This window comes from Arachis hypogaea, chromosome 19 (genome assembly GCF_003086295.3).
Source record: "Arachis hypogaea cultivar Tifrunner chromosome 19, arahy.Tifrunner.gnm2.J5K5, whole genome shotgun sequence".
Lineage (NCBI taxonomy): Eukaryota > Viridiplantae > Streptophyta > Magnoliopsida > Fabales > Fabaceae > Arachis > Arachis hypogaea.
Window position 1 is genome coordinate 59,192,502 of NC_092054.1, and position 15,526 is coordinate 59,208,027.

At 32.9% G+C, this 15,526-nt stretch overlaps 1 long non-coding RNA gene across 1 annotated transcript; it reads right to left on the reverse strand.

Annotated features, from left to right (window-relative positions):
* Window positions 1–6,302: 6,302 nt before the first annotated feature.
* LOC140181841 (uncharacterized) lies at window positions 6,303–9,145 on the reverse strand. Its single transcript, XR_011877369.1, has 3 exons — window positions 8,671–9,145; window positions 6,592–8,094; window positions 6,303–6,505 (listed from the first exon to the last, which is right to left on the reverse strand). It is a non-coding gene; the product is annotated as an uncharacterized lncRNA (long non-coding RNA).
* Between the last annotated feature and the right edge of the window lie 6,381 nt (window positions 9,146–15,526).

Sequence of the window (15,526 nt, forward strand, 5' to 3'; positions counted from 1 at the left end):
ATCTACTTCTACTAAAATTATGGATATACCAGAAAGAGATTGATTAGAAAACTATTCATAGTAAATACATTAACAGCCATCAACAAACAACGGTTGGTTTGAATATACTCTCAAACATGATAACATTGCATAGTTTTTTGTTTCCTACGCCAAAAAAGCAATGCTTTCCCCGTTTGTTTCGTGGCTCTTGTCTTCCACCACCTCCTCCTCTTCCTCTTCATCTTCTGATGAACAAGAACAAAGCATTGACATAGACGACACTTCAACCGACCAACCAGACCCTGAAAACGACATTGTCAACGACCAAAACGACAACAATCACCAAACAAACGGGGACGAAAATGATGAGCATTTTCTTAGTTCATGCGACGGGGACGACGCAATTCCCGTTGCTCTTGCCGTTCCCGCCACCGAACCCTCCCCGAGCCCCGCCGTCACGGTAGCCTTTACCACTGCTGATGATAGAATCCCCGTCGCAACCACAGCCGCAGCCACCACCATCGTGACACAGTCGAAACGGCAGCGTGCTGCGAACTACGCAGGCATGATTAGGCAATACCAGAGGCTTTGGACAAAGCAGGACGAGATAGAACTATTGAGAGGGTACCTTGAATACGTTAGACGAAACAAAGGCGTGAGAAAGTCCCTCCAAAACGACGTAGCTTCGTTCTACGGTGACGTGTGCCACAAGCTAAACGTGGATTTCAACAAGAACCAGCTTGTTGAGAAGCTGAGGAGGCTAAAAAGGAAACACAAGGTGACTCTGGATAAGGGCAATTTGGGAAAAGTGTCCTTCAGAAACCCTCAGGACGAGACGATTTTCGAGATTTCGCACAAGATTTGGGGCAAAGACATTGACACTGACCAATTAGTAGAAGAAGAAGAAGAAGAAGAAGAAGCATTTGATATGGATGGTGGTGGGGTTGATGATGATCATGGCAAGGTTAAGCTGAAAGTTGAAAAGGTTGTGAGTTGTGATGAGATTGAGAAAAGGGCGCCGAAGCGGCCGCGACTAAGCAAAAATCGCGACGAGACAGCAACGGCTGCTGACATGCAGATCCAGAGCTTCATTGAGGAAACCATGAGGTCTTGTTTCTCACCATTGATAAAGGAATTGTTGGATGATGAAGGAAGATCGAAGCCGGTAGAGTTTTCCCCTTCCCTTGGAGATGAGGGTGATGAGCAATGGAGGAAGCAGAGGATTTCAGAGCTCGAAGTGTATTTGAATCGGTTAGAGTTGTTACAGGATCAGATCAAGGCTAAATTAGAAGAGCTTAGGTCAGGTTCAAGGAATTGACTATGGGAGTTTTGATTTCTTTCCACTTCCTTGAATGTACATTAAAAGTTACTTTGTGGTTTGTTCAATGCATAATTACATGGAACATAATACGTTATGGTATAAAAACAGGTATGCTGAATGCCATATGTAAAATATTTTATATGAAAATATACATATGACATTTTGGTCGGCAGACGGTGTGCGTTACGCACACGATATGCTATCTAATTAGTGAATTCATGTAACTATAGTTTAATGTATGTATGTCCATGTGTTGCAATGAATAGAAGAATGAAATAGAAGACACTTAGTTCTAGCAATTCCGACATATTTTGTAGTAGATATGTAATCTAAATTTATGAAAATGGAAGCTCCATGCTTCTTCATAATAAGTTTTACATTTGTAGTTTTCGATTGGGGTATGTTTGGTTGGGATAAAAATTTAAAAAGGAGAAGATACAACAAATTCATTCATGAAATTTTTTATTCGGATTTTATCAGATAAATATTATTTTAACAACTTACTTAAGTTGTCTAGGCCCAACAAATTTTAATTGGTAAATTCTGGAGAAAAAAGAAAGAAAATATTATAACTCTTTTAATGCAGAAAAAAAAAGAGAGTGAGTTTAGAGTTTGGTAACTAAGAAATTCTGGCTTGGAATTGCTTTTCCCACAAGTCATAAACTAAATGCATCTGCAGTCATCTTTTGTTTCAAGAATATAACATGAAGGAAAGATATGTGACTCGAACCTGCGACCTCTTAAAAAAAATTATATTAAGTAGGAGTACGTATTCCTCATCTAGCGCCCGACGCTTTGCTAGGGTTTCACTGCGCCGCCTCCATAGTTACACCTTTCTTTGTCTTTTCTTCGTCAAACTCTTTTCCATCTTCTTCTACTTTCTTTTCTTAATTTCTTTTCCACTTAGCTCCCTAATTTTCGTTTTCTCTCCCAATTCATTCCTCTTTTAATTTATTCCGTTTTTTTAATTCACTCATTCCATATATCTTATTTCTCTTTGGAATCATTGAATACCAATTCTGATTTTCTCTACACCATGAGCAACAAATCAGAGATTCAGAACCCTCATATAATTGCTATGACGGTGGAGGGTGTCAGCCTTCAAGTGGCACCCAAAGAAATATAAAACTGCTCTCGTGGAATTGTCGGGGTTTGGGGAGACCCCTGACAATCCACAATCTTAAAGGGATATGCAAATCCTACTCCCCCGAGATTGGTTTTATCTGTGAAACAAAAAATCAATCTCGACAAGTTGAAGGAAAACTAAGATCTTGTGGTTTCAAGGAATGGTTTATTGTGGATCCGGATGGATTATCAGGGGGTTTGGCAATGGCATGGAGGGATGGTTGCACTGTTCAGATTTTACAGCATGGTAGATTTTTCATTGCGGCATCAGTTCTGACAGCTGGTTCTAATGATCCCTATGGTGTTCTAGGTGTTTATCTCAGTTCAAATGATCAACATAGAATGGCTCAATTTGCTGAATTAACTTCAGTCACCCAATAGTTCGATGGTAAGGTTGTGTTAATGGGAGATTTTAATGCCATTTCTAATCAATTGGAGAAAGAAGGTGGGGGTGCTAAATCTCCTTCTTCTATTGAAACCTTTAATAGTTTTATTGATGATAATTCCCTGATTGATATTGATATGGTCGGAAGACCATTCACTTGGTCAAATAGACGGAGGGGTGATGAGTTGATATAGGAAAGACTGGACCAATTCCTGGTAGGAGTTGATTGGCAGCAACTCTATCCCAATGCAACGGTTCTTAGACTGTCAGAATCAGGCTCGGATCACGCCCCTCTTCTCTTAGACTCTAATCCGAGAACTGAGATATCTAAACGCCGATTCAAATTCCAAGAAAGATGGTGTTCTAATGATGAAATAAGGCAGATTGTTAGAGAGGTTTGGCATGAACAGATTGATGGTTCAGCCATGTATATCCTAGCTCAAAAAATAAAGCGTTGTCGGCATAAGATTGTCAGATGGCAGCAAGAACACAGATCTAATTCGAAGGTGGAGATTGATTTACTACAGTCGGAATTAGAGGAACTTCGTTTAGCAGGAATTCATGGAGGCGACATCATTTCAGAAATAGAGGACAAACTTGAAAAAGCATTGCAAAATGAGGAATCTTATTGGAAAGATAAGTCTAGAGTCAAATGGCTCAAATCTGGTGATCAGAATACAGCTTTCTTCCATCAGAAATTTAGAAATCAAACCCGAAGGAATAGAATTTGGCAACTAACTGGCAGTGATGGTGAAGTGGCTACTTCAAATGCTGGTATTGCTTCTGTGGCTGAATCTTATTTCAAGGACATCTTTTCCTCCACTTGTCATGAGAACCCTGAACCTCTGTTTACTGATTTTGAACCTAAGGTTACAGCTCACATGAACCGTAGGCTTCAAAGACCAGTGACTATGGAGGAAGTGAAACGCGCAACATTTAGCATTCATCCTCAAAGTGCTCCAGGAGATGATGGTATGACAGCAAAATTTTTTCAAAACTTCTGGAACATACTTAGTGGTGATGTGTTTCGAGCAGTTAAGAGCTTCTTTTCTGGGAGCAGAATCTTGAAAGGTTTTAACCACACTCAGATCTGTCTTATTCCCAAGATTTCTGATGCTAAAGATATGACTCAGGTAAGACCAATAAGCCTATCCTCAATCTTTTACAAGATTATCTCCAAAGTATTTGTACATAGGCTTCAGGGTATGATGAATAGACTAATTAGCCCTACGCAGAGTGCTTTTATTAAAGGCAGATTAATCTCTGATAATATCCTAATTGCTCACGAGTGTATGCATTACTTGAAGAACAAAAAAAGGGGCCTCGAAAATGAAATGGCGCTAAAATTAGATATGAGTAAGGCATATGATAGGGTGGAATGGCACTTTCTTTGGTTTATATTAGAGAAGTTTGGTTTTGACTCCCGGTGGATCATGTGGATTCGAGAATTAGTGACAACTGTTTCTTATTCTGTTATTGTGGAAGGACAACCTTATGGTTTCTTCAAACCAAATAGAGGTATTCGACAAGGAGATCCTCTATCCCCCTATCTTTTTCTTTTCTGTGCAGAAGGTCTCTCCTTCTTGCTACACAAGGCAGAACAAAACAGACTAATTCAGGGTCTTCAGATACATAGGCGATGTCCCAAGGTCAACCACCTCCTATTTGCTGATGATTCCATCTTATTCTGTAAGGCTAATCCTGAAGCATGTTCAAATATCCTGCATTTATTGAATTCTTATGAAAGCATCAGTGGCCAGAGGGTAAATCTTAATAAATCTGCTGTATTCTTTAGCCACAACACTCCCTCCACTACTCGTACACTACTGGCTAACTCTATGAATATTAATCATATTGGGGCTCAGGATAAATACCTTGGTTTGCCTTCTACAGTCTCTAAATCGAAAAAGGCTTCTTTTAGTATGATCAAAGAAATGGTTCGGAAAAGAATCCAAGGGTGGAAGCGCAATCTTCTTTCGTCAGGTGGTAGACACGTATTGCTTAAGGCAGTGGGAGAAGCTATTCCTATTTATACATTGTCTTGCTTCAAGTTTCCTGATGGTTTAATTTCGGAAATTCACTCTCTACTTTCTCAGTTCTGGTGGGGACAAAAAGGTTCTGAAAGGCGGATGGCTTGGATTAGCTGGGACACTATGACTCGCCCACGAAAAGAAGGAGGCCTTGGATTTAAAGATCTCAGAATCCAAAATCTGGCGCTTTTAGGCAAACAGTTTTGGCGACTTGTAACACAGCCTACTTCCTTATTATCCAAAATCCTAAGAGGTAAATACTTTAGCAATGGTAATGCTATAACGGCAGAAATTGGAGTCTTACCTTCTTGGGGATGGAGGAGCATACTGGAAGGCCGGAAGATTGTTGAAAAAGGTCTCAATTGGGCTGTGGGTACTGGTGAGAATATCCGAACCTTTGAGGATCCTTGGCTGCCTCCTCCGTATCCTTTAATGATTTCTGACATGCCAAATAGACAGGCTATTTCTGAGTTGGTTCCAAGAGTTAAAGATCTAATTACTGAAGATAGGAATTGGAATCAGAATCTCATTCAAGAATTATTTCCCCAAGACGTTGCAAACAGGATTTTGTCAGTTAAAATTCAGCAGAGTAGGGACAAATTGCAATGGGAATTGAACAAATCCAAGCAATATGATACAGCTTCAGGTTACAGAATTGGCTATTTATTTTACCATCCGCCTCTGGAGCTTTGCCCTAATTATATGCAGCAGAAAAATCCGTGGATTGATTTATGGAAGTTGAACTTGCCTCACAAAATTAAGCTATTTATCTGGAAAGCTCTCCATGGCCGACTTCCGGTGCTTGCTCAGATTCATCACCGCATCCCATCTATATCACCAATATGCCCCTGCTGTCATGAAGCAACGGAAACAGTCACTCATTGTTTGATCGATTGCTCTAAAATTAAAGACGTATGGTCTCAGAGTTATCTTCGTGACTGTCTTCCCCCTCAGAGTTCTAACGACTTTTGGACATGGTGGACTGCATCAACAGAGATACTTAACCCGTTGAAGAATGCTGACCGTAATCCTCAATTGCTTGCCATCATTTGCTGGAACTGCTGGAAAGCTCGCAACCAGTTGATTTTTGAAGGTTCTACTTCTATGCCGTCTGCCATTCTAGCAAGCTCTGTCAAGTTGCTCCGTAAAATCCAAAGAACTCCCAGTTTAGGTCGTCATCTCCATGAGGCAAGCTCTTAATTGCATTCAATTGGATTTATCATTCTTTCTTCTTTAAGATTTTTCTTCGTTTTTCGACTACGCACCGTTGGATGAATACCTTCAGTGTAGTGTTTTTGGGAAATTCCCACCTTTTATTATGCTGTCCTGCTTTTGGACATCTTTGTATTTCATTTTTTAATAATTAATGAAATATAACCTATTATCTTTGGAAAAAAAAAAGAATATAACATGAAGAACAGCACATGATGAGGATGAAAATTTTATTACATTATTTGCATTCAGTTTTGAAAATAATAAAGTAATCAATCGTCAGGACATAAGGAACTTTCCCCTTGCGTTCTCAAACACCTGTTCTGCCGTTACAGCGACAGCACCATCCGCCTTCTTAATCTCCAATTCCGACTTCTGGTTCGGCGCATCGGCAATGGAAGGATCGAATCCGATTGCTACTGCTGCCTCTGCTTTTGCTCCGTAGACCAATCTCTGCTTTGAAACCAATATGACAAGTATTTAATGTTAACCCAATATAAAGGGAGATACAACAAGAAATGAGGGAGAGGAAGGTCCACCTTAATTTTTGAAAGTTGAATTGCAACAAGGCTCATTGGACAAGGTTCACAACAAGCATAGATTTCATAGTCAGCAAGATAATTTTGATTTAGTTTTTGACATGCCTACAGATCATAAAGTGAGTTCCCAAATGATACATCCTCAAGAAGTTAATAGAAAAAGTAAATAAAAAAATGTAAAGATATTAGGCTAACTTAACGTAGTGCTCACATATAAACTAAGCAATATATAGAAGCATTAAGAGAATCAAATGAAGTTTGCAAAATTCAGACCTCAAAAAGTGAAATCGCTGCAACTCGCTAAATAATAATAATAATAATAGAAATTCAGATTATTTGTTTGCTTATTATAATAATAATAATAATAATAATAATAATAATAATAATAAACCCACCAATTTTAATATGCTTAACATGTCATTTTGTTATATTATATGCATGAAGACGTCATAAATGTGTGATTACATATAATCGAGTTGTGTTATTTTTAACTGGTTAATATTTAAATTGGTCTTTAGAGTCATGGTCACTTTTTAATTTAGTCTCTAAAATTTTAATTTACTCAATTTGATCTCTCCAATTTAGCATTCATAACTCAGTTAATTTTTGATTTTATTTTTGTCGTAGAATCCGTTAACGCCTTAACAGTGTGTTAAGAGGGACTGACGGCTATTTTGTTAGACTTTTTAATAATTATCTGAAGTAGCAATTGTATTTTTTTTTTTTTACTTCAATTTACTCCCTACAAAATACTAAAAATATAAGTCTAATTTCACATAAGGGTTTTATAAGTTTCTTAGAAAGGAGAGCAAATTAAAGTAAAAAAATTTAATTGCCGTGTGTAATGATCATCAATCTATCTCGGTACGTCGATAATGATTCTGTGATGAAAATAAGATTAGAAATTAACTAACGAGAGTGATAGATACAAATTTAAAAAATCAAATTAAATAAATTAAAACTTTAAAGATTATATTGAAGTGCAAGTGTTACTTCACGAACCAATTTTAGTATGGGAAATGCTAGGGAGACAATGACTTTGTTGAACAATATGAATAACTACCAATCAAATAAAAACACACTACCCCTCCAAATTAATTCTCTAAATTTTAATATTAAAATAACCATCCGTACACTAGTATTAATTTTTAATTCTGTTTCTAACACATCAAACGTTTGTCGGTTCAATGTACGAAACAAAACTGAGTTCACAAAACATTTCCTCAATATAACTTTAAGGCTTGTTTGTTAATATATCACTAGATGCATGTCATAGTCCTCGGATTTGAACGGAAGAACAAACTATCAATTAAGCCTCACTGATAGCATTAATTTCAGCATGAGCTGTGAGATTAGGGTTCCTTAAAACGGTGTTATGACAGCTCACAACTACTGCATCATTTCTAACAACAGCACCAAATGGATGTCCATCCCCACATTCAACAGCTTTATATGCTTCTTCAACTGATTTTGTTAGGAACTTGTTATCTCTATCCTGTAAAGCTGATGTAAAACAGAGAAAATAACACCAACGTATGGTAATCAGTATGCAACTATTCTTGCTTCCATTGTAAATTAGAGATAGTGTTACAATCCAAGACACAGAAAAAATACAAGTCATTTTTAAATCCACTCTGGTATCTCTTAACAGAAAAAGTCATGAAACTGTTCTGAGTTTGACTCTCTAATCCAACTAAGAGATAGTGTTACAATCCAACACAGAACACTTGGCTTGAAGTTGACAAATAACTGAAGAGGATTAATGTTTGTAATGACGTCGTCATTAACCATTTGAAAAAAAAAAAAAGAAAAAAAATAAAGAGAAGCAAAAGGCATGCCAAGATCTGCTATTTGAACATGGTAATCAGTGAACACATAGGCTGCGTTTGGTATGGAGTACTGGGACTGAAATTAGGAGACTCGAACTAAGTGTTTGGTGGCTAGAAACTAAAATTAAAATTTCAGTCTCAAAACACAAAATTTTAATTCCTTCAAAAGAGTGGAAACACAGGCACTGAAACGTTAATAACTTTTTCTTCCTCAAATGCCTTTCTTAGTTTTTAAATTTTCAAACTTTACCGTAAAGACTCAGATTAGAGCATCCTCGCCGCCTAAACATCTTCTTCTCATTGTGGCCAGCAGCCGCACCTCCTTCTCCCTCATCCTTGCTATCGCGGCCTCGCCTCCCTCTATCCCAAGCGGGATTCGACGATGGAGCAATTGGAGGAGAGGCAGAGCGATTGGACGTACTCGAAGCCGGTGATAATCTTCGATATGGTTTGGAATTTTGCGTTCGTCGGGGGTGATAATGACAGTGATGATTAGGAAAGAAGCGCTAGATATGCCTCGGAGACTATGGATTATAGGGTTACTGTGCAGTGCATGTTTCACATGGTTTGAGTTTGCGTTGATTATAGAAAAAGAAGGATCCAGCACTTGAAGTTTCTGAATAGTGATGGAGAAGAAACAGTTGGAAGTGGTGGGAATTTGAGTTCATCTTTGAGGGAAGATTCTTCGCAGTCCGCACTATGTTACATGTTGTTTATTTATTTTTGGTATTGAATATGGAAGTATTTTATGGTTAAGTCTAGAACTTTGGATCTACATGATAGTTAAATTTCAGGAGGGACACGTTTAAAATATCTTTTTCTAAAGATATTTTTTAGTAATTAAAATTTAATACATATAATTGATTAAAATGTGTTATTTTTGTCAAAATTAGATTAGACAAATTGATTTGACTAAAAAATCGATGAACTAAATTGTAAACCGGTCTAAATTAATATTTTTTTTTATAAAAAATGATTACAATACTCTTATTATAAAAAAAATGATAAAATACTCTCTTTTATATATATATATATATATATTTTTTTTTTTTTTTTGAAAATCCTAAATTTTAATTTTATGATGGCACGGAGAAAAGAAAAGGGTAGGATTTAGGATTCTCAAAATTAATATATATAATATGAGTATTTTAGTTATTTTTTATAATTAGGTATCGTAGTCATTTTTTATAAAAAAATATTAATTTAGACCAATTTAAAATTTGGTTCATCGATTTTTTTACCAAATCGATTTGTCTGATTTAATTATGACAGAAATAATACGGTTACATATATAAAATTTTAATTATTAAAAGAATATTTAAAAAAAAAACGTTTTAAACTTCTTTATTTAAGTAGCTTCCTAAATTTTATTAACATATTTTATGTTCAGATTTTGTGTTTAGTTGCTTTATGTGGATCCTTTGGCTGAAAAAGGAGAGTTTATGTGTTACCTGACAGAGGAAGAGGTTTATGAAGTTGATTCTCACGAGGATGACGATAAGAAGGAGAGGGATTATGAGTTATTTTATTTTTATTTTTTTAATTGTTAGAAAGGTAAAATAGAATTATAAAAAGAGGATTTGTGTGTATTCAATTTGTTTTAAATGATACAATATCGAACAGTATTTATACATGTTAAAAGAATCGAAATAATAAATACGTAATATCTTATAATAAATACTCATATATGCTAAATAATTCTAACGAGAGCTAATTGATCCTAATACAATCTAATATCTCTCTTAAATTCAAATGACAACTTGAGTTTGAAATTTATTTAAAATAAAAAAATAAAGAAAAAAAATGCATAAATTGATGGAACGAGTGCAAACGGAACTACCAGAAAAAGGTGTAGATAAAATTGTCGGAAGGAAGCACAAATGGAACTGCCACAGAGGAAAGCGCAAATGAAACTGACGCAAGAAAAGTGCAGACCAAATGACCGCAAGGAAGCGCAGACAAAACTGCCGCAACAAAAGTACAAATGAAACTACCGTAAAAAAAAGTGTAAACGAAACTGCCAAAAAAATGGCAAATTACCCGAGAACTCCCGAAAAGGTGACAAATTGGGAAGAGATACTAAAATGTCGAAGGATGACGAACTGCCAGAAGGTGATGAAAAATATATGGTTTCTCCATGATAATAGGTAAGCAGCAGATGACAGTGATGTTTGATTCATTAGACTCAAAAGATACAAGACGAAGAGGATAAGTTAATCGGTGAGATGAAAAGTCATCAAAAGAGTGATAAAAGACAAAGAAAAATGGCATAGAAAAAGTGTAAAAAATACGATGATTTTACCAGAAGAAAAACAACTTATATATTATCTTCAAGGAGGATACCATGGCTTTGATATCATGTTAGAAAGGTAAGAGAGAGCAATAGAGAAAGGATTTGTGTTTATTCAAATTGTGTAGATGAGAATGATACAATATAAAAAAAAGTATTTATAAGTGTTAAGAGAATCGAAATAATAAAAATGTAATATCCTATTTTCAGATATGATAAATAATTCTAATGAAAGCTAATTAATCCTAATATATTCTATCATTAATTAATATGAGTATTTAAATAATTATATTTGTTTCAGTCTTTATATTTATTTTAAGTCAAACAAGATCTGAAATATAATTCTGTCATGTATATTTTACATCAAACATAATATAAATATTTAATTTAATTCCTGTCTTTTAATTTCTATATATCTCGATTTCTGTCTTTTAATCTCAGTATTCTTTCCAAATACAGTTATACTACAATGTCCTCAAATCTTGAATATGACGAAAAGCCATAAATTATGATGGACTATACCATTCGCAAAAAGAGGAATCGCGACACTAATTACATCGTTCTCCTCTATGATGAGATGAAATGAAAAGCAACAATAAAAAATTTAGAAAACAGTAGTTGAAAGCAAGTAGGCTGACAATGGGGGATACAGGAGGATTTTTGTCCTATTGGATCCCGTCCTACCCTACAATAACTCGCATAGAATCCGCCCCACTTCTACTCGTAGGTAGTAAAAAATTAAATTCTAACCTACTCCCACCCCTACGCGCTCCTCTCCTACCTGCCCCCTATAATTATTAAAATCTAACAAATAAAATTAAATTTTAAAATTTATATAACTATTATCACATACATAATATAAATTAAGATAAAATTTGAATATAATACAATATTATTAATCATTTTATTAATTATTTTATACATATATTAAGACAGGTATTACCTAAATCCGACTTCATCCGATCCCACCCAAAATTCTATTCCACAAAAAATTCATTTCACATTGAGATTAGTAATTACTCACTCCAAACGAATAAAGATAGAATAGATATCCACAAATTCGATTAATGTTATCACCCTCTAAAAACAACTTGGAAAAAGGATTAGAACATCTCCAACCTTTCATTTTAATTTAATTATTTACGAGAATAAATGTGATAAATAGATCAAACTCCTCTTACCTGACCTGAGAAATCTTAATGATCCTTGAATTAAGCCGATAAAACTATGGCAATTGACAAAGTATATATTTTATTTCTAATATTTTTAGAAAAAATTTAAAATATTTTTAATATTTTAATAGTTGGTGATTGTATTAATAAGGGTATTTTAAAAATTTTTTAAAAATATTAAGAATAAAATATATTTTTTATATTAAATTTTACAAATTCTATAATTTTTTAATTTAAAATATTTTTCATTAATAGACAGTGATTTAAAATTACTTTCAATTTAAATTTTATATTATTTTTAATTATTTCATAAATAATCATTATAAGATGATAATTTTTTATTGGTTTCTTATTTAAATAATACCACTGTTAAATTCGTGTAATGTACGAGCTTATATTTTAATTTGACATGATAAACTGAAAATAATATTTTATAATCATAATTTTTTCAAGTTAGGTATAATATTTTCATCGTTATCATATAATAAACGTACTGAATATATTGTTTTATCTTTATTCAAAGTAAAATACAAATAAAACAGTTTAAAGTCTATAATATTTTTGAACCATAAGGAAAAAGACCTGAAAAAATAAGAACATATATAGCTGTAATAGTAGCATGTCAATTTTACACTAAACTCTATATCATAAGGCTAATGAAAATTTATCGACAATCTAGTATTTTATTAACCTCATTAGAAAAACAATTGGCATATGATGTTATGCTCCATGTTACACATTTTATTTCAAGTTTAAAAGTATAGTTAATGAATTAGTTATATCTACGATAAATATTTGTATAAAAGTATAAATCATAACATATTAGTAAAATTAAAATTCTATTTTTCTTACCTAAATATTATTAAAAACTTATTTTTTCCCCTTCAGGGGATCCTTTGTTGTAAAACAACAAAGTTCAAAAAGCATCGACTTCGACTTGACAAGCGCATGACTTTGTTGGCTATGTTGATATAGCGGAAAAGAGACTCTACTGTGAAGGAAAGGAAGACGGAGCCCGCTAAAGCCCAATAAAGAATAGAATGGACTGAGTCAGACTCTTTTCCGGAAACCAACAATCCCAGGGTATCCTAATGAGATAAACGAAGTCCTCGCACGAGGTTTAAAGGTGCGAATCGGCTAAAAGGCTGAGTCCGAGACTGGGAGAAGAACTTGCAAGAAATGCAGACTTCGCTCCGCACCTTTAGGTAAAGATCCCCAATGTCCAATCTTCCTTTTAAGTACGATATTTATTGTTGATGACTTTAGATTACTGTCTTCATCTAAAATTAGAATGTTTAGGCCATTGCAACTCTTAACTCTTGACAAAGCAACGTAAAGTTATCTATGGGTGAACACTAATTTTGGCAAGTAAAGTCCTACATGTGATAATAGTTTACCACATAGTAAAATACCTTGATTTTTCAATGTTTTTCTCCTCATATATAGTATCCCGTCAGTCAACAATGTCTAAGTTGCATTCTAATTAATACGATTTAGTTTGCTAACACTATTAGATATCAACAACATCACAAACAGTTTTCTCAATTGATGACCAGACCTCATTAATAGCTGCAATGAATTTTCTATTACACAACAGTTCCATAAAATAGAAAGCATCTTGGAAGTTAGGATACGTAATCCCATTAACTGTTCTAATAGACTCATATATTGTGCAACCTTTTTGAACAGTTAACAAAATTCTCATATAGTAGATATCATCTATACCCGCTAGAACATAGTTTAACCTCCCCATAGAATACTCGATCTCTCTTACATGGATTTCATTCCATTTCTTCTCTATCATAAACAAATTGATTTGGAAACTCAGCATACGTTAAAGTTTGACTTCAAATTTTTTGTTGGCCTCCATCCATACTAAGAATATCGTACCTTGCGCTTACTTTTAATCTATGATTTTCTCAAGATTGTTATCGTCTTTAAAGATGATGTTTTACTTTCTAAGTAACTAAAAAGTTAATCTCATCATTAAAGGTCATCTTCGATAAATATCATAAGCCAAAGTTCTCCATATAACTTTCCGTGTAGATAAATATCTGTAATTATAAAATTATTTGATATCATAATACGTTATTTTTAAGTAAACTTGTCTTTTATATTCTTAATATTAACATACCTATAATAACATTTTAAATAAAAAGATAGAAAAATATCTATTCACCAGAAACAATTTTTTTCAACAAATGCACAAAAAAGGGTTTAACATTACAAAAATATTTATAACAAAATAAAGTTAAAATAACAATCTAACTAGAAAATACTAAAAAAAATAAATTCAAATTTATAGAATAAAATCGTGAAACAAATCCAAATAAATAAATTTACATTGAAGTCAATATTAAAATTCGTAGATTTCGTTTCACTCATATAATATTTGTAAGTGTTTATATTAAAAAACTAATTAAAATTTAAAAAATAATAACAAAAAAATTATACCAAACTTTACACATATATTTTATTTTTTAAAATCTAAAAATTAACAAATTCATAAAATTTTAATTAAATGCAATTTATAAATTATTTTCATTAAAAAAAAAGTTACAATTTAAAAATTAAGAATTAATTAATTAATTTAATTTTATAAAGATCAAACGACATAAAATATGTTTGTTTAAAGTATACTTATTTTTTATATTTTTAATATTAACATACTAATAATAATATTTTAAATAAAAATATAAAAAAATATTTTTTCACCGAAAACAAACTTTTTTAACAAATTGAAATCCTTCGACCACCAAAAAGAAATTTAATATTATAAAAATATTTATAACAAAATAAAGTTGAAATAACAATTTAAATATAAAATACTAAAACATATAAATTTGAATATATAGAATAAAATCTTGAAACAAATCTAAATAAATAAATTTACATTGAAGTTAATATTAAAATTTTTAGATTTAGATTTATTTATCTATTATGTGTAAGTGTTTATATTCAAAAAATAATAATTAATTATTCATCATTGATTTCTAATTCAACAACATTGTACGTGGTAGACTTGCCATCTTTTTTAAGAGTGCTCTCACTTCCAATTCCAACAAGATATCCAATAATATTTAAAATAGATTAAAATAAAAAATATTTATTGTCAATAAGTTTGTTAAAAAAAATATGATATATAGAAATTATCAATGAATTAAATAAATTTATCATTGAATATTTTTTTAAAACAACAAACTTACCAACTAAATAGGTGTAATCAAACTCAAGAGTATTGAAAGTATCAAAACTCACAAAGCTCCATATTGTGGAATACTTGACGATTCCGGAAGTCCACACATCAGTACATTGGTTTAAACTCACAAAACTATTTCTTCTCTTAGCAAATTCATGAATCGAGACACAAGAGCCTTCTTAACTGAGGCATGTATTTTTCTTCCCTAAAATTGACACACAAAAATCAAAGAACAAATAAAAATAGTAAATAAAAACATTTGAAATATCAATAATACAAACTCAATATTAATTAAAAAAATGACAAAAAATTCATATCTTCACTAAGGCAAACTATCTCAATTGAGCATGGCAATAGAGAATTTTTGTAGATCGATAATGTCCAACTGTCCATAACCTTATTACTCGTATATGAACACCCAAATTCTTAACCGTAGAATTATCTC